We start from the raw sequence: 25,667 nt of genomic DNA, 5'->3' as shown, positions 1-25,667 counted from the left end.
AGACCTTCAGAAGTTGAGGCCTGTTGGCCGGAACAGAGTTTGCGAAACAAGAGGGTGTGTTTTTGCTATTGTTGTGTTCTGTGTTGTTCTGCCGAGCATCATAGGCATGCTCTCACTACAATCTGCAGCCTGCAATTTTCCTTTCAGTGACATACTTTTGAACCATCTTAACAACTGCCCAATCTTCTGAAGGACTCGAGTATGCAGGTATAGCACCTTCAAGTGGACGAAGATATATCGCCACAGCCGTAAGAGAGGGATGAGGGGAAGACTCCAAGCCAGACTAAAACACCAGGGTATGAAACTTCTTCTGCTCAGCATCTTGTCAGCAAATGTACAATCATAGGAGAACAAGATTGAGGTCCTAAGTGTAAGTTTGCTATATCGGAGAGAAATGAGGAAATGCTGCATTCTGTGTTTCACAGTGACATGGCTCTCTACAGACATGCCAGATATGTTGGCAAGACCTGAGATCTTCTCAGTACATGGAATGTACTGGACTGATGATTTGAAGAAGGCAAAAGATCGGGGGTCGGTGTTTCATGATAAGCTCTTTGTGGAGCGCCCAGACACAGTGGTCTTGTCATACTCTTGTGCCCCCAACCTGGAATATCTAATGATTAAGTGTTGACCATTCTACTTACCAAAAAAGTTCCTTTCCGTGATCCTGACTGCAGTTTACATATTGCCCAGGACTTACTTTAAGCAGGTATTCGAGCTACTGAGTGCTGCCATCAACAAACACAAAAAGGCCCTCGCTGAATTCAAGGACTTCAATCAGACTTGTTTGAAGAAATCTCTGCTTAATTATCATCAGCATACCACCTACAACCCCAGAGGCTCCCACACACTCGACTAGTGCTATACTACGATTACAATCCTACCGTTCCATTTCTAGACTGCATTTTGGGAAATCTGATCACTTGGCGGTCCCTCTCCTACCTGCATACAGGCAGAGGCTGAAGTGCAAGGCTCCAGAGGCAAGGACAACAAGGAGGTGGTTGCAGGAAGCAAAGGAGCTGCTACAAGATTGCTTTGAGTCGGTGGATTGGGCCGTATTCAGGGACTCATCTGTAGATCTGAATGAATACACCCTGGTTGTCACAGACTTTATGAAAACAGTTGTAATCATTCAGAATCTTCCCCCCCACCAGAAGCTCTGGATGAACTATGAGATCTGCAATCTGCTGAGGGCCAGATCAGTGGCATTCAGGTCTAGCGACCAAGTTAAATACAAGAGGTCCAGGTACGATCTCTGGAAAGCCATCTCACACGTAAAGTGGAAATTCCAGAATAAATTTGAATCACTGAAGGATGTTCGACAGCTGTGGTAGAGCTTGAATGACAGTACCTCTTACAACATGGAGTCAAGTGACTTAGGTGACAACAAGGCTTTGTTCCCAGATGAGCTCAATGCCTTTTATGCTTAGGCTGTTAAAACATGGAGGAACCTTCACAAACTCCCTCAGCCCCGGTGACCCTGTGATTTCAGTCTCTGCAGTCAACATGGGAGCATCCTTCAGGGGGGGGGTGAGCATCCAGCCCAGATGGTGTACCTGGCTGACCACTGACGGCTAATGCTGATCAATTGGCTGGAGAGTTCACTGAGATCTTTATCCTCTCGCTTCGGTAGCTGAGGTACCCACCTGATTCAAGCAGGCTTCAATAATACTGATGCCTAAGAAGAATGTGGTGTTACGAATGTGGAGCAACTCTGATGGGCTGAAGGGTGAAAAGTCGCCCCCATCCTTTTGGAGAATCGCAAATCGCTACTATTCCAATGCTGTTATCAAGGGAGATGAGAGAGACACAGGATAACAGAAAAGGCAGTTGTTATAGACAACACAGAATACACAAGGTGGAATGTCTCCTATTGACAAAGAGACAGATTACTGCTATTGTCTCTTGAAGGAGGAATTGTGTATTGAGTACTGTACTATTCATTGAAACCCGTCAGGGAACAGCCAGCATGGTCTGGTTGAGGGATTGCATCGTCCCAACCTGATTAACATCTGAGACCCCGTGAGTGAGGATAAAAGTCGGGTCTGGGGAACACCCCTCAGACGCACCAGGAGGAACAGTATGAGATCGGTGGGGGGCTTGTGTGTGTGTCCATCCTTGCCTGGGTGACAAGTCCTCCACGGAACGGTCTAGCTAAAGGATGGATACGGATCAAGATTGTAACAAGGAAGTCAGCAAGTTTCTCTCTCTCTCTCTCTCTCTCTCTCTCTCTCTCTCTCTCCAAAATTGCCACACGGTGATCAGCAATGACTGCAGCCTGTATGAACTGAACTGAACTTTATATTTCCATCGGACAATTCATTATCCCCTAGACAATGATAGAGCTTATTTCTTATTGATTATTATTATATCCGCACTTTTAGGTTTAGTATTGATGACACATATTATCTGTATATTTGCATTGATATTATTTTTGTGTATTTTTACTAATAAATACTGTTAAAAATAGTATCATCAGACTTCAACAGCTACTCCTATCTTTGCTGGTAAGACACCCAGTTACGGGGTTCATAACAACTTGGGGCCTCGTCTCAAGATTTGATTTCTTTGGGGCCTCGTCTCAAGATTTGATACCAAATTGGAGGGCCAGTAAATCGGGCTTTTAAGTCCAAACTTGGATCTGGTTGCGTGGATAGCTAGACGGGAATCCAGCAAAGATGGACGTAGATGAATTTATAAAAAAAACCCGACTCCGGAGGCGCTAGAGGCTGCCACAAAGTCGGACTCGATAAATATTGCGAAAGGACTAAATCTCGCAGAGGTGAGGTTGTCAATGAAAAAGTGGGAGATGCGTTGGGCCGTAACTCAGTGTTATATTGAGAAGAATGCGTTTTCGGTTGAGGTAGTGGAACAGATCCCTGAAAAGGTACCAGCTAGTGGGGCAGCTCAGTTAGAGTTGGAAAAATTAAGGTTGGAACATGAAATTAAGTTAAAACAGCTGGAAGCAGCTGAAAAGGAGAAGGAAAGAGCTGAAAAGCAGAGGGAGCATGAAATTAGGTTAAAACTACTGGAAGCAGCTGAAAAGGAGAAGGAAAGAGCTGAAAAGCATAGGGAGTATGAGGAGAAGGAGAAACAGAGGCAGCATGAGCTGAACATGGAGAAGTTAAGGCAAGAGCCAGACCGAGAGGAGAGGTTTAATGTTAGTAGGGAGTTTAGGTTAGTACCTCCGTTCGAAGAGACGGATGTTAATAGTTACTTCTTGCATTTTGAAAAGCTGGCAGTGAGTCAGAAGTGGCCCAGAGATCAGTGGGTGGCATTGTTACAAAGTGTGTTAAAAGGGAAGGCACAACGGGCATATGGGGCGTTGTCTGTGGAGGAGGAGGAGTATGAGAATTACGAGGAAGTAAAACAGGTCATTCTTCAGGCCTACGAATTGGTACCTGAAGCCTATAGACAAAAGTTCAGAGGTTTAAAGAAAGTGTGGAATCAGACGTATGCAGAGTTTGCCTATGAGAAGGGTGTGCTCTTGGATTGTTGGTGTGCAGCAGAAATGGTGGAAGAAGATTTTCAGCATTTCAGGGAGTTAATTCTGATTGAGGAATTTAAAGGTTGTGTTTCGGATGATATCCGGATGTATTTGAACAAGAAGCCGAATAAGTCCATATCCGAATTTGCCAGGTTCACAGATGAATATGCCCTAACCCACAAGACAAAGTTTTCCTCAAATAAGAGTTACCAGAAAGACTGTAGGAACGGTAGAGAAAGCCCACCAGCTGAGGCAGAGATTCAGCCAGGAGCTAGTGGTAAAAATAAGGAGGAAGAAAGGCAAGATGGCAAGAGGGGTCCTGGCTTGACCTGTTTTAATTGTGGAAAGGTGGGTCATAATGCATCTAAGTGCTTTGCTCCGAGGAAGGAGACAGGAAAAGGGAAAGCAGCAGTCCCTACAGGATGTATTGTGTCAATCAGCAAATCGACGAGAAAGCCCCAAGTAGATAGAATACGAGAGGGGCCTGAGACATTTATTGCAGAAGGGACCGTGTCTGTGAAAGACGGAGAAACACCAGTTCCAGTGCGGATCTGGAGAGATACTGGAGCTGAGCAGTCATTGATTCTCAGTAAGGTACTAGATTTTGGACCTGAGATGGGAGAGGTAGCTTTGAGAGGCATAGGAAAAGGGACAGAAGCTGTACCTTTGCATAGGATCATTGTAAATTGTGAGCTGGTATCTGGACCAATAGAAATAGGGGTGCGATCAGAATTCCCGAGAGAAAGTGTGGACGTCCTTCTGGGTAATGATTTAGCAGGGGGTGAGGTTTGGTCAGCAATGAAGCTGACAAGCCAGCCTGTAAGTGTTGAGGACCTGCCCCTAGATTTCAAGATCGATCACTCGCAGCATGTCGAGAAAGGCAGCTGAGAAAGAGACCAGTTTAAATCAGTCCAGTATCGATTTGGCTGAGACGTTTTTACCGACCCTGTACCAAGAGGGGTTAGAGGGTGGTAAAATGGAGAATAGGGAGGTGAAAGAGAGTAAAGGAGAGGAGGTAGACCTACCCTTAGCCAGGAGGAAATTTATAGAGGCACGGAGTAAAAATGAGAAACAGATGAGGCTGTTAGAAGGTCCAGGGTTGGACATGGATGATCTGTCTGGCTTGACAGAACTGTTTGAAGAAGTTGAAAATTTTAAAGGTGTTCCCGATAATGAAATGAGGGCGGTCCTAGATGAAAAGGATGCCATTACCTTGAAGGAGTCTGCTGGGTTGGCAGATGAGGTTGTTTCAGCCCACAGGGTTGAGCTTACTCCGGAAGGGAGTTGCCCAGAGAGTAACTGGGAGGATAAGGGGAATTTGAAAAGGGGACGGGTATTGAAAGCCTGGAAGAGGCAGATGTCCCGTTTGAGTGTGTTCAAGATGTGGATGCGTGTGGTATTGAACATAGTAATGAAACTCAGGAAAAGTCTGAGGTATCTGATTCAGTTAAAGAGATATGCAGTCCTTGTGGGTCAGATGGACTTGGTTCAGTGAAGAAAGGGTTAACCTTGGTAATAGTGGGAAGTGAGAATTCCCAGTTGTTTGTGTTCGAAGGTGTGTTAAAAGTTAGTGAGGAGATGAAAGTTGGTGATGTGGTTATTATTATTGAAGGAGAAGGGAAAAGTGTCGTTCCTAAATTGAATGAAGAAAATTTAAAGTCTGGATTGGCGTCAGAAGCAGTAATCAGGCTGAAGGAACAATGGCTTGTTAAAACAGTGCCTGTGAATCAATTACAGTTTGGTTTGGAATGTAAAGGTGCCCCACTCGCTAATGTTATTCAAGGGTGTGCTGTGAAGAGGCAGAATTTGAAATGTTGTTTGGACAAAGAGGGATCACTTGCAGATATTAAACTGAAAGCTAATAGAATAAAGGGTCCTGAAGATAAAACTAACGACTTGCTTAAAAATAAAGAATTGTGCGGAAGTTCAGAAAATGGGCTGTTTGGAAAACATTGTTGATAAAATGACTCCTATGAAAGGAGCATGCAAAAGCCTATTCCACACTGGTAAGCAAGCTAACCATTTGAGAGTTAACTGGTAAAGGGGTGAGGGTTGATGGGATGCCACTTTAAATAACAGGATCTGTTTTTAAGGGGATTTTGACAAAGCATGTAAATAATAAAGACAACACCATGGAAGATTGACTGTTAAGTTTGAAAGTAAAATAAAGATTAGTATTTGCATAAACTTTTGTAATATACACGTAAGCTAAGATCACAACTCTAGTTTTGTTTTGCTGAAGAAAAGGAATAAAAAATAAGTGGTTATTAAATTGGAGTCTGATGCTAAAGGAATTTATTAAGGTACAAGATATTAAGATCTTAAAGGAAGTGATAATGAGCTTGCTGACTGCTTATCTAGATGCTGAATTGAATGTATAACTGTATTACTCTGTAGTGAAAAAAAAACTCTTTTGTAGTGTGTTAGATTCTGAAATTCTGTCTCTGTAGTAGTTAATTTTTCCCTGTGGTAAAAATCCTTAGAAGGATGGGGGTGTTACGAATGTGGAGCAACTCTGATGGGCTGAAGGGTGAAAAGTCGCCCCCATCCTTTTGGAGAATCGCAAATCGCTACTATTCCAATGCTGTTATCAAGGGAGATGAGAGAGACACAGGATAACAGAAAAGGCAGTTGTTATAGACAATGCAGAATACACAAGGTGGAATGTCTCCTATTGACAAAGAGACCGATTACTGCTATTGTCTCTTGAAGGAGGAATTGTGTATCGAGTACTGTACTATTCATTGAAACCCCTCAGGGGGCAACCAGAGTGGTCTGGTTGAGAGATTGCATCATCCCAACCTGATTGACATCTGGACCCCATGAGTGAGGATAAAAGTCAGGTCTGGGGAACAACCCTCAGACACACCAGGAGGAACACTACGAGATCAGTGGGGGCTTGTGTGTGTGTCCATCCTTGTCTGGGTGACGAGTCCTCCACGGAACGGTCTAGCTAAAGGATGGATACGGATCAAGATTGTAACAAGGAAGTCGGCAAGTTTCTCTCTCTCTGTCTCTCTCTCTCTCTCTCTCTCTCTCTCTCACTCCCCAAAATTGCCACACAGTGGTCAGCAACAACTGCAGCCTATATGAACTGAACTGAACTTTATATTTCCATCGGACAATTCATTATCCCCTAGATAACGATAGAGCTTATTTCTTATTGATGATTATTATACTCGCACTTCTAGGTTCAGTATTGATGACGTATATTATCTGTATATTTGCATTGATATTATTTTTGTGTATTTTTACTAATAAATACTGTTAAAAATAATATCATCAGACTTCAACGGCTACTCCTATCTTTGCTGGTAAGACACCCAGTTACGGGGTTCATAACAGTGGTAACCTGCCTCAATGACTATCGTCCTGTAGCACATACACCAACTATGATGAATTGCTTTGACAGGTTGGTGATGAAGCATATCAACTCCCCTCTGAGCAGTGATTTAAATCTGCTTCAAATTGCCTGCCGCACAACAGGTCAACAGCAGATGCCATCTCATTGGCTCTTCACTCAGCCCTGGAACATCTGGGCAGTAAAGATGCATACCTCAGGATGTTCTTCATTGACTACAGCTCAGCATTCAATACTGTCATCCCCTCAAAACTGATCAATAAGTTTCAAGATCTGGCCTTCAATACCTCCTTGTGCAACTGGCTACTTGATTTCCTCATTTGCAGCCTCCAGTCATTTCAGATTGGCAACAATTTCTCCGCAGTCACCATAAACACAGGTGCACCACAAGGCTGTGTGCTTAGCCCCCCTGCTCTACTTGCTTTGTACTTATAACTGTGAGGCTAAGCACAGCTTCAATGCCATATTTAAGTTTACAGTCGTTGGCCAAATCAAAGGAGGTGACTCGGAGAAAGATTGGAAATCTGACTGAGTGCCACAACAATAACCTCTCACTCAATGTCAGCAAGACCAAGAGCCTGTTTATTGAACTCAGAAGGAGGAAACTGGAGGTACATGAGCCTGTCCTCATTTGGGGATTAGGAGTGGAGTGGTTCAGAAACTTTGACTTCCTCGGTGTTATCAGTTCAGAGGATCTGTTCTGGGTCCAGATTATGAAAAAAGCAGACTTCTGCTTTCATAGAAGTTTGCAAAGATTCAGCAAGTCATCTAAAACTTTGACAAACTACTATAGATGTGGTGGAGAGTATATTGACTGGCTGCAACTCGCTCTGTGTGGAAATATCACTGCCCTTATACAGAAAAGCCTACAAAAAGTAGTGAATCTTCCAGGCCATGCTCTCTTTTCACTGCTGCCATCAGGAAGAAGATACTGGAGGCTCAGAACTCATGGCATCAGGTTCAGGAACAGTTTATTAACCCTCAACCATCAGACTCTTGAACCAGAGGGGATAACTCAACTTTACTCACCCATCACTAACTGTTCCCACAACCTCTGGACTCACTTTCAAGGAGTCTTCATCTCATATTCTTGCTATTTATTGCTTATTTTATTATTATCATGTATTTTCTCTCAGCTCAGACTAGTGAAACCTGAGGTACGGGCATAGTCAAACACACTCATTTCTCAATTGCTAGGAAGTTTTGGACTATTTAATGGTGTTTAGTATTGTGGCTTTCTGGAGATTTATGCAGAGATTTCTGAGTATCTCTATTTGTTCAATGCTATTGTGTAGTGACTTTGGGATGATACCAGTTGTAGATATTACTATTTGGATAATGTATACCCTGTTCGTGTTCCAAAGTCCTTCAATTTCCTCTTATATTTCAGCATATTTCTTATGTTTTTTTTTACTTATTGATTACTGTAAGTTAGTGTTTGGAATGGCTATATTCTTTAAGTAAGTAGTTCTTGCTTGTTTATCCTCTATTATTATATCCAGACAGTTATTATAGATTGTCCTATCTGTAATAACAGATCAGTCATAGTATAATCTGTGGTATTCTGACTCTAAAACTGGATCAGGCTTTTATTTATAGTAAGGTATGATTTCTTTGATGAGTTCTTATTTTGAAGCAAGATTCTGGTGAATGAAGTTTGCCATTTGATCATGCCTGTGTAAGTTATCAGACTGTGCTAAACTGCTACAGGATCCTGTAATGTGTTGGATTGTTTCTGAATGACAAGGCATTTTCAACATTTATCATCTTGAATTTGTTGGTCTTTTACTATGTATTTTAGTATTATTTTTGTGTTACCCACTTGGTCCTGATGCCAGATGGAACCCTTTTGTTTCTGGGAAGAGGTCTCCAAATCTAGGCCAGGCATTCGACGCTTCCGTGTCGACACCTGGTCTGCTCAGATTGTGGGGAAGTCTTCCATGTTCTTCCATTGGTTACCTTTTTCTTCAATAGCGGTAACTTCTTCATTTTTCTGGACTGTGCTCCCATTTAAGTTTAGTGGTGTATATTTCTGTTCAGAATTTCATATTTTTGCGTGGTACTGAATCCTGTTTCCATCGATGAAGATATATCCTCAGAGGTTTTATCTGATTGTTGTGTAGATTTTTAATGTCTGTTATTCCTCTTCCCCTTTTGTCCTAGATAGTGTTAATCTAAGTGCATTTGAGTGTAATGTTTTCTGAAATTTGTCATTTCAGTTCTTATTTTTCTTTGCAAATTTTCCAGATCAATTTCAGACCAAGATATTAGGTCAAAAGAATACGTTGACATAGGTATAGCAAAAGTGTTTATTGCCTTTGTTATATTTTTACTGTTGGGCTCTGTTTGGCAGATTTTCTTGAGCTTTGAAGTCAAATATGCCAAAATTTTCCCTTCATCACACTATGATCTATTTTCTTTGCTTGTTGATATCCAAGACACTTGTATGTTTCATATTCATCCATCAGTTGTATTGCATCCTGCTGCTCTGTTGTGTATTCTATTAGCTCTATTGCACTTTTCTTTATGGTTAATGTTCTGCATTTATCCAGTCCAAAGTTCAGGTTTATATCTTTCGAAAATAGTTCTACTATTTGAATTAATTGCTTTAGCTTTACTGATGAAGGAGCATATAATTTCAAATCATCCATGTGAAGCTGTGTTAAAATACAGCTCATTTCATTTCTTTTTTTCTGATCTGATGCTCAATTTTCATCCGATTCAGTAAATTAGAGAGCAGGTTCAAAGCTAGACAGAACTATAGTGGACTTAAAGAGTCGTCTTGGAAAATGTCTCGGTTTATTTTGATAATGTTGGTTGTTCTTTTTGGTTGTTAATAGATCGGGTGATTATAGTACACCAGTGCTTCATCAGAAGTTGAAGGAATTTTACAAGTATTGGGTGTAGTCTATATATTTTAAAAACTTCTGTTAAACATTAGTGTGGGACAGAGTCAAATGCCTTTTGGTAGTCAATATAGAGACATGAAAGGTTTCTCCTTTTCCACCAGGCTTGATCTAGAATGACAGAATCTATTATCAGCTGTGCTTGACATCCTTTCATACCCTTACAGCATCCTTACTGCTCTTCTGTAAGCATACAAGTGAGTGGTGATCAGTTGTGAGATGCATGATGTTACAATTATAAATTTAGTTTGTAAACCGGTAATAGGAGGATATTTTGACAGATCTTTGTGATCTCCCCTTTAAGTAAAAGATAAGTTTTACCTTCTGTCAAAGCTTCACACATTTTTCGGAAGTTTAGAGAAAATTGTCGATATGCATTAATAGCTACTGATGAAGGCAAGTGTATATTTTATACCAATAATTATGAATATTATCACTTCCAGTACTTTTCAATTGTGGGTACTTTCTAAAGCTCTTTCAGCATAACCATTGTAATTTCAGGTATTTATGTTCCTTCAATCGTGTGTGTGTGTGTGTGTTCATTTTCCTCTAATCCAGCTTGCTTCTTGATTGTGCGTCACCCTGTTTGACCAGATATTAGACTAAAAGTTTATTATCTTTGTGTTTCTTGGTAATTCTTTGCTGGGGTTGATGACACCTTGGTGTGTCAAATTTAGTTTCAATGTCCTACATAAACCTTTTTCATTGCTTCTGAACTGATAATTCTGCTTTCTTCATCTCGTGCATTTCATGTATCTTTTCAGTCTGGCTTTTATGCACCGAGCTTTTGTTTTAGTGTATCTATAAACTCTGCAGTGCTTTTGTTAGGCTGACCATATCTTGTGTGGATCTTGTATTTCCTTAGCTTTCCTCTTAACTCTCTTTCTCAAGTTATCCTTTTCATACTCCATTAGGCGGGCTATTTCTGATCTCAAGGTTTCAGTTTTGTTTCTTATTTTGACGTTCTCAATTTTGAGTTTCTGTTAATGAGTGTCTCTATTCTGGAGCCATTGCACTGTACTGCCGGTAACGCTGCACAGTATGTTATTGTGTGTTGTTATTATTATTGTTATTTATTTTCTTTTCTTCTTTTTGAATTTGCGCAGTTTGCTGTCTATTGCACAATGGTTGTCTGTCCTGTTAGGTGCGGTCTTTCAGTGATTCTATTGTGCTTCTTGTATTTACTGGACGCCCTCAAGAAAATGAATCTCAGGGTTGTATATGATGACGTATTATTTTATTTATTTATATATAGCACAGAATGGGCCCTTTAAGCCATGCCACCCAGCAACCTACCTACTTAACCCTAGCCTAATCATGGTACAACTTATATTGACTAATTAACTATCAATTGGTAAGTCTTTGGACTGTGGGAGGAAACCACAGCACCCGAAGGAAACCCACACGGGCTCCGGGAGAACGTACAAACTTCTTTCAGACAGCAGGATTTGATATTAAATTGCTTTGAAATTTTGAATTTTTCTACTTTGAAACTTTCAGAAATATGTGGTGGTGTATAAGGCTGAGTATATCAAGATGTTTCAGTAACTTAGACAGTACTTTGAGGTGGAGCATGATTTGCCGCAGATAAAGAGGATGTATGTGGATAGGTGGATGGGTGCCATGGAATCATAGAAATGGGCACTTCAGCCCACATTTGTCCATGATGCTTGTCTATGCTAATCCCATCTATCCGCATCAGGCCCATATTACAATCATTTAGTCAAGTAGCTGTCCAGATCCCTTTTAAACATTGTCTGTCTCTACCTCCTCCTCTGGCTGCTCGTTTCAGATTCTCTGCCTCAGTTTGAACCTGTGCCCTCTAGTTCTGGGCTCTCATACCCCCGAAAGAAGACCCTGACAACACTATCTATGACACTCATAATTTTTACACTTTTGTTTTCCCTCTGTGAGTCCCAACAAAGTGATTCAAAACTCCCTAGATGTTCTGTTTCCATTTTAAACAGTCACAAGTCAGGAATTCCTATGAGTTGGTGAGAATGTTACAGTTTTATCAAGGAAGTTTTAAGAACATTTTTGAAGAGTTTGCTCTGTACTCCTTGTACTGTCCAAACATCACGTCCAGAAAGGCAAGTCCATTTTGGGAGCCAGAACTCAGACACACGAATGATGCGGCCTATCCACAGAAGTTGACTATGTGAAAGTGGAGAATGGACGACGGGGATGTTGGCCTTGGGAGAGGATACTGACATCAATTTGCTTGTCTTACCTAGAGTTATACAGCAATACTCGATGCCTATAGGCCCTTCGGCCCAACCGGTCTATACAGACCACCTTGTCCGCCTAACTGGTCCAAATTTCCTGCATTTGGTCTATATCGCTCCAAGCCCTCCCACTCCATGTATTATCCAAGTGCTTCCTATATTACATCCAAATCATTTACAAAAATAACAAACAACAACCTCTGCAGCACACAGTAAGTCACAAACCTCCACTCTGCGAAACAACCTTCATGTACCCCTCCCCCCCCCCCCCCGGCTCAGTAGTGTTAATGGTTAGCACAACACTTTACAGTACAGGCGACCTGGGTTCAATTCCCGCCACTGCCAGTGAGAAGTTTGTACGTTCTCCCCATGAACGTGTGGGTTTCCTCCAGGTGCTCTGGTTTCCTCCCACAGTCCAAAGATGTACTAATTGGTAGGTTAACTGGTCAATGTAAATTGTCCCTTGATTAGGCTAGAATTGAATTGGGGGATTGCTAGACAGCGTGGCTCGAAGGGCCAGAAGGGCCTATTCCACAAGCCAATTTTTGAATCCACATATCTTGCCCTCCCGTATTTCAAGGGACCTTGTTGAAGTCCTTGCTAAATTCCAAATATGCAACATCCACTGCCCTACCCTCAATAACCTTATTTACCTCTTCACTAAGCTCTAAAAGATTTGTCAAGCACAACTTCCCATGAAGAAAGCCATGCTGGCCCCTCCTAACAGACCTGGTCTATCCAAAAGCTGACAAACTATGGATTTTAGAGGCGGGTTGGTACATGAGCTGGCTGCCAGGAAATAATAGTGGTGTTTGGGGATGTGGAGGGGTGGGTTATGAGGATGATGGGAAGGGAGGAGCTGTTTTGCATCCTGTTGGTTAGAAAGTCCACCACCCACAGTGGTCTATTTAGACCCAAGAGTAGGAGTTTGTTCACCAGTGTCTGTGGGATGAGTGCCGAGTGCTGAACTGGAACCCAGAAACAGTGTACTGACACCAATACCCTTGTTTTCCAGGTGTGTCAGGGCCAGGTGCATGACAGATGCTAGGGCATCTGTCAAAGAGCAGGTTCTGTCAGTAAGCATCTTCATGTCTCCAAAGCATATCAGAAGGTGGGGATCACTGCCTCTTGAACTGAACTCCAGGTCTGAGATCTTCATATTTGAAAGCACCTTTCTCTCAATTGCTGAAGGTTATTCTGGTGCACCAGAAATTACAGTGCATTTTATAGACATTAGACAGGAGGTGCAGGAGTAGGCCATTCAGCCCTTTGAGCCAGCACCGCCATTCACTGTGATCATGGCTGATCATCCACAATCAGTACCCCGTTCCTGCCTTCTCCCCATATCCCTTGACTCCGCTATCTTTAAGAGCTCTATCGAACTCTTTCTTGAAAGCATCCAGAGAATTGGCCTCCACTGCCTTCTGAGGCAGAGCATTCCATAGATCCACAACTCTCTGGGTGAAAAAGTTTTTCCTCAACTCTGTTCTAAATGGCCTTCCCCTTATTCTTAAACTGTGGCCTCTGGTTCTGGACTCCCCCGACATCGGGAATACTTTTCCTGCCTCTAGCGTGTCCAATCCCTTAATAATCTTATATGTTTCAATCAGATCCCCTCTCATCCTTCTAAATTCCAGTGTATACAAGCCCAGTCGCTCCAATCTTTCAACATATGACAGACCCGCCATCCCGGGAATTAACCACGTGAACCTACGCTGCACTCCCTCAATAGCAAGAATGTCCTTCCTCAAATTTGGAGACCAAAACTGAACACAATACTCCAGGTGTGGTCTCACCAGGGCCCTGTGCAACTGCAGAAGGACCTCTTTGCTCCTATACTCAACTCCCCTTGTTATGAAGGCCAACATAGCATTAGCTTTCTTCACTGCATGCTGTACCTGCATGCTTACCATGCACTCTTTTCCTTTGCCGAGATAGCTCCCAGGATATCCAGCAAAAATACACAGACTACAGGTGACTGAAACCTTTGGGGGGCGGGGGGGGGGGTCACTTGATATGTGTGATTGTGAAGAAAGGGGTTGGTTGGAGAAAACTGAAGAATTATCACTGTTCTTTTCATAGTAATATTGATGTTCAACAGTAGTAGGAGCCATATGTTAAGGAGTCTACAATATAGCTGATAGGGAGTTCAGAATGCAGAGTTTGTTGGCACAAGTATCTGCGGTGATTATAGGACATCTTAGATAAACATGAGAGAAATGGAAGAATGGTGAAGTCAGATTAAAAGTGGTGGGAGGAGGTTCAGATTGAGCAATAACTTGCATGGACAGCTGAGCCAAAACAATATTGTTTTTGCTCTTCATGAAGAATAAGAATTCACAAGCCAGAGTCAAGATTGAAGTTTTCTTACCTTGTGTAGATGAAAACATGCTGAAGTACGTTGTGTACATTAACAGTTAGCACCTGAGGGTGTGCTGGGAGCGGCCCGCGAGTGTTGCCCGCACAAATGCCCAGACAGGGAACCAGAACGGGGTGTCCAAGAAGAGGTGGGGGGGGGGGGTTTGGAGACGGGGAAGAGGGTCATCAGCACAGGGTGTGAAATCCCTGCCAAAGAGGTTGGCTCAGAGACGGAAGTGGCGGAAGAAGAGCTTAATGCCGTGGCAAGCGCAGAGCTCATTGAAAAGGGATTTAAAGGTGAGGCCCTTACTATGAACAGAACGTTCTGCCTCAGAGACGGGAAGGTCAGTGGGAATGGTGAAAGCACAGCAAGGATTAGAGCTGGTGGTGACAGAAGGGAAAGGAGGGTTGGGGTGGGAGGAAAACGGAGGCTCTGAAAGAGCTGACGGTGGGGCCTGAGAGACACAGGGTTGCAGAGTGGTGCTGTGTCCAGCAGCAGCGCATAAGGTCTCAGCCTGGAGAAGCTGGTGGTCATGGCCCAGGAAGGAGTCGGAGCTACAGGCTGCACAGTTAGCCGTCTGAAGGTGTCTGGGGTCGTTGGAACTGGTGTTGGTGATAGTGGTGTCATTGGTCCGGAGGCGCCTGGAGACACTGGGGCCAGGGATAGAATCAGCGAGATCCATAATCTGGGGTTCTCTGATGGATTCGATGTCTGAGCAGGAGGCAGCAGGGATCACGGTCTGGATGGGCATTCTTCTGACCCTTGCTGGACGTGAGGAAGGTGAAGAACCAGTGGCTGAAGGTATGGACTCAGGACTGTAAGGAAAGTAGAAGATGCCAGAATTAAAAGTGGGTGGAGGAGAAGAATGTCAAGCTGGAATGTGAAGGGAGAAGCCAAGTGGGTGAAAAAGGACAAAGACTGGAGAAGAAGGAATCTGATAGGAGAGGGAAGTAGGAGGAGACCCAGGGGGAAGTAATAGGCAGGTGAGAAGAGATAAAAGGTCAGAGTGGGGATATTTATTTACTGGAAGGAGAAATTGATATTCATGCCATCAGGTTGGAGGCTGCCCAGATGAAATATAGGGTGTTGCTCCTCCATCCTGAGGTTGGCTTCATCTTGGCGCAAGAAAAGGCCATGGACCGACAACGTCAGAAAGAGAATAGGAACCGGAATTAAAATGTAAAGGAGGCTGAATCAGGAACACTGGACACAATAGAGGAGGAGAGGTGAAAGTTTAGACAAAATAATGTTTAACAAGAAACCTTATTATAAGAATGTAATATACTACATTATAATAAGAAACGTAAGAATCTGCGTGCTACAGTAGCATGGCAGATATTAGCTGGTATAACATTATTACAGTTGTGGCATTTCAGAGTTCAGAGTTCGATTCCGGCATCCTCTGTAAGAAGTTTGTATATCCTTTGCTCCGGTTGCTCCAGTTCCCTCCCAAAGTCCAAAGGCATGTCATTTAGTAGGTTAATCGTAACTTATCCCGTGATTAGGCTAAGGTTGAATTGGGGGTTGCTGGGGTAGTGTAGCTCACTAAGCTGGAAGAGTTTACTCTAAGTCAGGGGTCGGCAACCCGCGGCTCTGGAGCCGCATGCGTCTCTTTCATCTCTGTGCTGCGGCTCCCCGTGGTTTGTTAGTTTTTGAAATGTAATTCGAAATTTGAAGATTATGGTGATCTTGTACAATCTAAAAACGTTGTGGAGACCCCATTTCCTGGCACATCCGAACCGGCTCACAATTAGCCACTGTTCTGGCTAAGGGAGATAGCCTACGGGGGTTTGTGAGTACGTGTCTTTTGGAGCATCCGTGTCCACGGGGACGGGTTGAGGGAGGCTTTAAAGCAAGGCTGTTTAGTTCGAATAAAGTTACCTTTGACTGCAGTGTCGTTATTTTAGTGCTGCGTGTAGCGCTACACTGCTACGACGTGTTTTTTATCGCTATTAATATACATCACCACTGCCAATGCCTGACACCCGCCAGTGCACGCTTTCTTTTAATTCTTCGATCCAAGGTAGGCTAACTATGGAGTAACCTTCAACCCAACGTCTTTTTTTCGGAGTTCAAAATGTTCTTGTTGCATGCAGAAATGTAATTTCGTTTTCTCTGCAGGAGTTCATCAATTTCATAAATGCAACACATTATAGTTTGTTTATACATAGCATAAAGGCAAAAAAAACCGTTGTATGCAGTGTTATTTCATTTTAAATGTCAAACGGGTTTTGTGGCTCCCAGTGTTTTCTTTTCTGTGGGAAATGGGTCCTTATTGGCTCTTTCAGTGGTAAACGTTGCCGACCCCTGCTCTAAGTAAAGGGGTAAATGAAGATCTCATTGAAAAGTACAAAATTCTTATGGGGATCTACAGGGTATTGTGGGGATGATATTTTTCTTCGTGAGGTACTTAAAGAAGCTTGAGGCAACCATAGAATTTTACATTAAAGATTTAGCTTAATACAGACTTTAAATCTGAATAAGACAAACTAGAAAGCATGAGGTGTGATAACTCTGGTAAATTGAGCAATTACATTAAAATATATTAAGTGAAACAAGCAATCGCTAATATTTAAAAATTAAGACATATTTTATAAGCACATCTGATATTTGCTTTGACTATCAAGAAAAATTAAAAATTGATAAAAGATAATTGACTTGATAAATTAATTCTTTCTCTTGCCACAGATAATGCTGACTGGTGAGTACATCTTGTACTTTAAGTTAAAGATGACATTTGGTCAAAGGCTACCAAAAAAACTGGAGTACGCCCAGGGATTGAAGATTTTTCAGAATTTGGTAAAGAAGAATTAAGGTATCAATTGGCAGAAACCCAAGCTAAACTAATAAGAAACATAAAAAGATTCTAAGTTTCTACAGATATATAAAGGTCAAAAGTTTAGCTTATAGCTATAGACTGAGTCTGGAGAAATTGTATTCAGCAATAAATAAACAGCAAAGCAATTGAAGAAATTATTTTGCATTGGTCTTAAGGAAAGATACAGAAAAACTTCCAGAAATAGTGGACGATTACATACCAAGAGTAAAAGAGGATCTCAAGACTTTAAAACTATGTAAAAAGTAAAAATATGACTAAAGTTAACGTGGATCTCTTGCAGAAAGTGTCAAGAAAATATGTACTGGGGAATAAGGAAAAGGCAGGGAAATTAAACAAAAATTTTGCATTATCTTCACATAAGAAAAAGTAGAACACTTCCTGGACATAGTGAAGGACTTCAGATCTAGAGCGAATGTACACCTCAAAGAAATCGCAACAGGAAAAGATTTGTACTTAAATTAACAGAACTGGAAAGGAAAAGATACCAAAGTGCCAGTAATCTGCCTCCCAGGGTTTTGGAAGAAGTGGCCATGGAGAGAATTGTTACTTTGTTCCAAAATTCCACTGGTTCTAGTAGGGTAGAGTTCCACAGTCTGAAAGGTGGCAGTGTAATCCCTTTTCTTAAGAAAGGAGGGAGAAAGACAACATAGAAATACAACTCTCCAGGCGTCATCTTTTATTCCATCTGGGTAGCCTCCAACAGGATGGAGGCTAGCTTCCTACCACTCCTCACCTGGGTCCCTTCCTCCTTCTCTCACTTCAATGGTCCACTCTCCTCTCCTATCAGATTCCTTTGTCTCCAGCACTCTACCTTTCCCACCCATTTGGATTCACCTACCACCCTCTAGCTAGCCTTCTTTCCCTTTCTCCTACCTTTTTATTCTGGCATCTGCCCCCTTCCTTTTCAGTCCTGAAGAAGAGTCTTGGCCTGAAATTATTCATTTCGATAGATTGAGTTCCTCCAGCATTTTATTGATAAAGAAATACAGATCAGTTAGCCAAACATCAGTGGTAGAGAAGATACAGCAAATTTTATATTACGGAATAACTAGTCACTTGGAAAATATTGGGAAAAGTCAATATAGATTTATGAAAGTGAAATCATGTTAAACAAATCATTTAAAGATCTTTTTGAATTGATAACAAGCAGAATAGATCATAGAGAACAGGTTATACCTGGACTTTTAGAAGATAGTCAGCATGGCTTTGTCAAGGGCAGGTTGTGCCTTATGAACTTGATTGAATTCTTTGAGGAAGTAACAAAACTCATTGATGAAGGTAGGGCAGTGGTGTTGTGCATCTGGATTTCAGCAAGGTTCCCCATACAAGACTCATTCAGAAAGTAATGAGCAAGGTCTTCTTGGATCCAGAATTGGCTTGCCCACAGAAGGCAAAGGGTGGTTGTGGATGGATATTCTGTATGGAGGGCGGTGATCAATGGTGTTCCGCAGGGATCTGTTCTGGGACCCCTCCTCTATGTGATTTTTATAAATTATCTGGATGAGGAAGTAGAGGGGTGGGTTAGTAAGTTTGCTGATGACACAAAAGTTGGGGCCATTGTGGCGAGTCTGGAGGGTTGTCAGAGGTTACAGAGTGACATCGATAGGATGCAGAACTGGGCTGAGAAGTGGCAGATGGAGTTCAACCCAGGTAAGTATGAAGTAGTTCATTTTGGTAGGTCACATATGAAGACAGAATATTAATGGTAAGACTTAGCAATGTGGAGAATCCGCAAGATCTTGGAGCCAACATCCATAGGACAACTCAAAGCTGCTGCGCAGGTTGACAATGCTGTTAAGGAGGCATAAGGTATGTTGGCCTTCATCAACCATGGGATTGAGTTCAAGAGCCATGAGGTAATGTTACAGCCATATAAGACCTTAGTTAGACACCACTTGGAGTACTGTGTTCAGTTCTGGTCACCTCATTACAGGAACGATGTGGACAATATAGAGAGAGTGCAGAGGAGATTTACAAGTATGTTGCCTGGATTGGAGAGTGTGCCTTATGAGAATAGGTTGAGTAAACTTGGCCTCGGAGCAACAGAGGATGAGAGGTGACCTGATAGAGTTGTATAAGATGATGAGAGGCATTGATTGTGTGGGTAGCCAGAGGCTTTTTCCCCAGGGCTGAAATAGCTAACACACGGGGGCATAGTTTTAAGGTGCTTGGAAGTGGGTACAAGGGGGATGTCAGAGGTATGTTTTTCACACAGAGAGCGGTGGTTGTGTTGAATGCACTGCCAGTCATGGTGGTACAGGCAGATACAATAGGGTATTTTAAGAACCTTTAGATAGGTACATGGAGCTTAGAAAGAAAGGGGGCTATGTGGTAGGGAAATTCTAGGCAGTTTCTAGAGTAGGTTACATGGTCAGCACAACATTGTATTAGGAGGGCCAGTAATGTGCTGTAGATTTCTATGTTTCCAAGTCTTCAATATGGTGCCAGACAAGAGATTATTAAAGTGCACGTTTGTTGGGTAATTTATTGATGTGGAGTTAGGAATAATTAATGAACAGAAAATGGAGACTAAAAGTAAATGAATCCCTTTGAGCTTGGGAGGCTAACCAGCAGGGAAAAGAGGAAACTAGATAGCTGATTATACATTGCTAGAAGGCAGTGCAGACAAGAGGAGAATGCAGAGAGGCTTCAAGGGATATTGACATGTTAAGGAAATGAGCAAGGTCAAAGCGGTTGGAACAAAGTGCAGTCAACCTTTTAAGCAGAGAAAATGGAATTGACTTTTTTTAAACAGAGAGAGAATTGGAAAGTGTTGGTGTTCACAGCAGTCACGATGTCCTTCTACATGAATCACTGAAAGTTAACCTGCAGGTACAGAAAGAAATTAAGGAGGCAAATGCAAGAGAACTGGAGATCATCTTGTGTCAGTATATAAAGGATTATACAGATCAGGGGTGGCCGACCTCTTACATTCCATGCATCAATTTTTTCACACATGAGTTCAGATGCACCATACAACTCTTGTACCTCCATTCAATTCTTGTAAAAATATGTTTAGCATTTAGCATTTTTACATGATATATTGATTTAATATAAAAACAAGCATTACTTACCTTAATGAAACTTTTGAGTCTGTTTTGATTTCGCCAAGCTTGGAGTTAAATTAGTTACTGAGGGCAGCACAGAATTCTTCAAATTTGAATCAATCAGTCGCGACCTCTTTTTGTTTTTAATCAATTTCATGGCTGAAAATGCTTGTTCACATCTGTACGTCGTTCCAAAACAACAGATATAACTCTGGGCAAATTTTCTTACTTCTGGAAAATGTTCACAGGGTAATGATCACCAGAAATTAATCATATCAGAAGCACTTGGGACTGCAGGAAGCTCATCAAATTTCATGTTCAATTTGTTTTCAAGTCAATAAGTTCCATTTATACATTACAAGGTTTTCATGATTTTTTGTTCACTAAGTGAAAATGGGTTTATAAATGCAAGTATGCAGTCTTCTTCTTTAGAAAAATCACGAAAACGACTTTCAAATGGCTCTTGCAATATATTTTGTAAAGTTTCCATTATCTTCAGCACATTCACTCTGCTCTTTTAAGTGCGGAAACTGGCTCAAATCCTCATTTTCTAACTGAGAGGTGAACAGTTTTAACTTCATCTTGAATGCATTGATATCATTTACTAAGCTAGCAAACAATTTGTTCTTGCCCTGGAGTTTCAAATTTAGATCATTGAGATGGCTGGTAACATCAACTAAAAATGCTAGATCAAATAGCCAATTGTTATCACATAAAAGGGCTCTTTTCGCAGGCAGCTCATTTTTCTCTTCCAGAAAATTATGAACAGTATTTTTCAGTTTCCAAAATCTACTCAGAGCCTGTCCTCTAGAAAGCCGGCGCACCTCACAATGAAGGACAAGATCGCCATATTCCAAATCTGACATTCACATTATTTTCTGAATTCTCCTCTGTTTAATCCTCTACTCTAATTTTATTCACGTATTTCACAACCAGTAACATAACATGTTGTAAATTTAAAGTTTTTCTACACAATGACTGTTGGTGTATAATGCAGTGATATTTTAATAGATCCCAGCGGCTTTACCTATCATTGACAGCGCTCCATTGTAGATTTTCTAGGCATGATTTTACTTTGTCAAATATGTCTGATCCTCTTGTTTTTCCATGAAGCGACTCAATACCGATAAGTTCTTCAAAGACGCTAAAATTATCAACAATTCCTCTTATAAAAACACTTAACTGGGCTACATCACATATGTCAGCAGATTCGTCCAAAGCTAAAGAAAAGAAAGTACAAGTATGGACAAGGTCTTTCAGTTGCTCAGATACATCATGACAGAGTTCTTCGGTGTGTCTTGTAACCGTTTGCTTTGACAGAGCAATTTCGTCTACTTCCCTTTCGATATTTTTATCACCAAAACATCTTGCAAATATTTGGAGACAGGGCTTAACAATGTCTTCTCCATCAGAGAAAAACTTCTGTTTTTTGGCCAACGCTAAAGCAATTTTGTAGGACGCTTCTTTCATTGCCAAACTTTCACAACTTCTTTTAACAAACATATTTTGTCTTCTTTTGATTTCTTCCTTTTTCTTAATTACATATTCTTTCCGTAACTCAGGCCCAAGCACTAGCTTCAGTTTTCCTTCTATTTCAGTCTGATGTTGTGTTTTATAGTGTCCATTAAGATCATGTCTTCTATTATGTGGGAAAGTGTTTTCACAAACAATGCACAACGGTTTTCCTGACAGACCTGCTATAAATAAGAACTCATTTTCCCACTGTTCATTGAATTCACGCTTACTATTTCTTCCTGCTTTTCTTTTGCTGATTTTCTTTTGCACTGTGAATGTAAAAACAAGGCTTAATTGTCGAAAAGTACAAAACAAAAAGTAAAGCAAACTGCAAATGTTCACAAAGGACAAACGAAGCACAACTCTGTAGCGCACGAGTGTCAATTGTAAACGGACTGGCAAAAACCTGCAACGCACCGCTGATGCAGGCACCTGGTGCCTCAGGATCAAACAAGTATCAAACGTGTATTGAACAGTTATGGAACGACTGCAGAACAAAAGTCCTTCTTTCCTAGTTTGACTCACTGAACATTTTTTAAAATTGAAAACAGATGAATGTGAAAGAAGATAACATTCACCAAAAGATGTACATGAAATAAAATCGCTAAAAATAATTGCTAGGCTTTAGATTTATTCTCAGTAAAACCCATTTCTAGCTCTAAGCTACTTGAATTCCTGTTATAGATTTTGTTTTCTACAAATTGGTTTTTGGTTAATACTTTTTGCGTGAGTAGGCTTACTTTTTTATTATTATAACTGGGGTGCAATGCGGCACTTCTAATCATCCAATATGCTACTTCTGGCGCATGCGCCATAGGATGGCCATTCCTGCTATAGATAGTCATCTGGAATATTAACCTCCCTCTCAAAAGAAAACTTGCTACGAAGGAAGCACAGCCAAGTTTCACAAGACTTATTCCTGGGATGGTGGGTCTGAAACATGAGAACATAGCATCCTGGGCTTACTCTCTCCAGAACAGAGATGAATGAGAAATGATCTCATTGAAAAATATAGAATTTCTTACGGAGATTTACAGGGTATTATGGGGTGTTTTCCTCGGTGAGTTGCAGAACTTGGATTACAAATCAAGGGTCAACCATTCAAAAGCTGTTATGAAATTTCCTTACCCAGAAGATGGTGAATCCTAGAAATTCTCAACCAAAGGCAGCTCAGAAGTTGGGTATATCAGTGGAAGCATTGCCCAATGAAAGTTTAGAAAGTTATGAAAGTTGTAGGTAAGATAGACAGTCAGAATCATTTTCCCAGAGTAGAAATGTCAAGTACTAGAGGACATGTCTTTGAGGTGAGAGGAAGAAAGTTTACAGCAGGTTTCTTTTTTACATAGACAGTGGTGAGTACCTGGAAGAGGCTGCTGAAGACAGGGGTGCAAGCAAATAGGAGACTGTTATACATCTGAATATGCAAGGACTAGAACAGCCCTTTTCTCACTATTACCATCAAGTAGAAGGTACAGAAGCCTGAAGACACACACTTAGCAATTCAGGAACATCTTCTTCCCCTCTGCCATCCAATTCCTAAATGGACATTAAACACGTGAACACTTCCTCACTTTTTAAATATATATTATTTCTGTTTTTGCACAATTTTTAATCTATTCAATATACATGTACTGTAATTTAGTTATTTATTTATTCTTCTATATTATGTATTGCATTGAACTGCTGCTGCTAAGTTAACAAAATTCTTGACACATGCCAGTAATAATAAACCTGATTCTAATAGATTCATATGAGGAGATGTAGTATAATTAGGCATTTTCTTCAATGCAGACTTCATGGGCTGAAAAGTCTGTTCCTATGCTGTACTACTGTGTGTTGTATGTTCTATCAATAGATCATTAGATACTAAAAGTATCAAAGGGTATGTACTAGAGCAAGAAAATAGGGCTGAGGTAAAAGATCGGTCATGATCATTGAATGGGGCAGCAAACTCAAAGGGCCCGAATTATGATAACTGACCTGTGCGCATATGATGGTATGACCACTGGGTGGCAGCAGGTCACACGAACTAATTAATCACAGACCAATGATAGGATCCCAAGTCAATGACAATTATACCAGGAAGACCACAAAGACCTTATAAATTTCCTGTGAATGTTACAGGACCTTCACTGAGCAGGCTAACCAGGCCAACTATGCTAATGATTTTTTTTCTGAAATGGACAAACTTGAATTTTTCATCATATCTATTTTGTTCTGCAATTTCATATCCACTTCTTAAAATAAAAGTTAGTGTGAATATAGTTATCAAAGGGGCAACTGAGTTCTATTTATCTGGGTACATGCCCCTATAATATGTGACTATTTCTATAGAAATCAAATTTTAATGGACATCGTTATCTTCCTCTGCAATTTGATCAGTCACATAATGTTTAATTAATTCTGTTGCAATTTCTTCTTTCTGCTTCTCACTCTATGTCTTACTGTGCAGTCATTTTTTTCATTTAAAGCCTTCCTCTTTTCCCTATAAACGCCATCTCTGCATTCGGCACTCTGTGCAGTAACACTGCGGCGTGTGTAATTAGGTCAGTCAGGAAACGTCTTTGAGCAAGGTCGTAGTGCCAGTGTGGCAGTAGGAGATGCTCTGAGAGTGAGGACAGTGAGAGCAAGAATAAATTACTCTCTGAATTATCAAGCTGCGTTTGATTGGAACTAACTGCTGTCCTGGTGTCTGTGATATATTGGCTAACTTACCTCAGTGGCTGACATTTTCTTTTGAATGAAAAGGCAATGCCGACGTGTAATAACCCAAGAAATGCAAGCAGAAATAGGCCATGCAGCACCCTGAGTCTGCTCCACCACTCCCCGGATGATATTTTCCCTCATTTCCACTCCCCTAACCTGATTCCTTTCATTCCACTAATATCCAAAATTCTATCTTAAATAACTCAATAGCTCAGCCTCTGCATTCATCTAGGGTATAGAATTTCAAAGAGTTAGCTCTCCATGAAGAAATTTCTTCTCATCTCTGTTACAAATAGCCAACCTCCTGATTTTGATTCTTGCTTCTAGTCATCCCAGCCCAGCCTGGAGAAACTTCAACCCTGTCAAGCCATGTCAGAACACTGCAAGTCTCAATAAGACCACTCTCATTCTTCTAATCTTAAAAGAGAATGGACCCAATATGCCTAATCTCTCCTCATACAACAAACATGCAACCCCAGTAATCAGTCTGTTGAACCTTTGTTATGGGAAGGACAGTGTGCAAAGTTCAAAATTTATTGTCAAAGTACATTTATGTTACCTGAGATTCATTTTCTTAAGGGCATACTCAATAAATCTATAATAATAACAACCATAATAGAATCAATGGAAGACTGTAGCAAACTGGATGTTTTACCAGTGTGCAGAAGACATACAAACAGAAAGAAATAGTAATAATAATAATAATAATAATAATAATAATAAATAAACAATAGATATATAACATGAGATGAGTCCTTGAAAGACAGTCCATAGGTGGTACGAACATTTCAATGATGGGTTAAGTGAAGTTGAGTGAAGTTATCCTCTTTGGTTCAAGAGCTTGATGGTTGAGGTGTAATAACTGTTCCTGAACCTGGTGGTGCGAGTCCTGAAGCTCCTGTACCTTCTTCCTGATGGCAGCAGTGAGAAGAGAGCATGATCTGGGTGGTGGGGGTCTCTGATGATGGATGCTGCTTTCCTGCGACAACATTTCGTGTAGATGTGTTCAATGGTCGGGAGGGCTTTACCCGTGATGGACTGGGCCATATCCACTACTTTTTGTAGGAAGCATTAGTATTTCCATACCAGACTGTGATACAGTCAGTCAAAGTTTTAGATGTCATGCCAAATCTTCACAAATTCCTAAGGTAGTAGAAGCACTGCTGTGCTTTCTTCTGGATTGAACTTACAGGCTGCACCCAGCCCAGGTCCTCTGAAATGA

General features: G+C 41.2%; 1 protein-coding gene across 9 annotated transcripts in view; it reads right to left on the bottom strand.

The window, feature by feature from the left end:
• The window catches only part of LOC132392796 (cytosolic purine 5'-nucleotidase-like), a 226,290-nt gene that overhangs the window by 137,505 nt on the left and 63,118 nt on the right, over window positions 1-25,667 (bottom strand). For 5 of the 9 annotated variants that reach the window (XM_059967207.1, XM_059967231.1, XM_059967220.1 and 2 more), the window contains exons 3-4: window positions 20,252-22,008; window positions 18,051-18,105 (exon numbers count right to left, since the gene is read on the bottom strand). The gene's annotated coding sequence lies outside the window, so the exon portion shown is untranslated. Of the gene's footprint in view, window positions 1-18,050; window positions 18,106-20,251; window positions 22,009-25,667 lie in introns of those variants that run through there. The other 4 variants (XM_059967179.1, XM_059967242.1, XM_059967221.1 and 1 more) reach the window with 2 other exon arrangements.

The sequence above is a fragment of the Hypanus sabinus genome, chromosome 1, assembly GCF_030144855.1.
Source record: "Hypanus sabinus isolate sHypSab1 chromosome 1, sHypSab1.hap1, whole genome shotgun sequence".
NCBI classification, from domain to species: Eukaryota; Metazoa; Chordata; class Chondrichthyes; order Myliobatiformes; family Dasyatidae; genus Hypanus; species Hypanus sabinus.
This window is presented reverse-complemented; position numbering and strand designations above follow the sequence as displayed.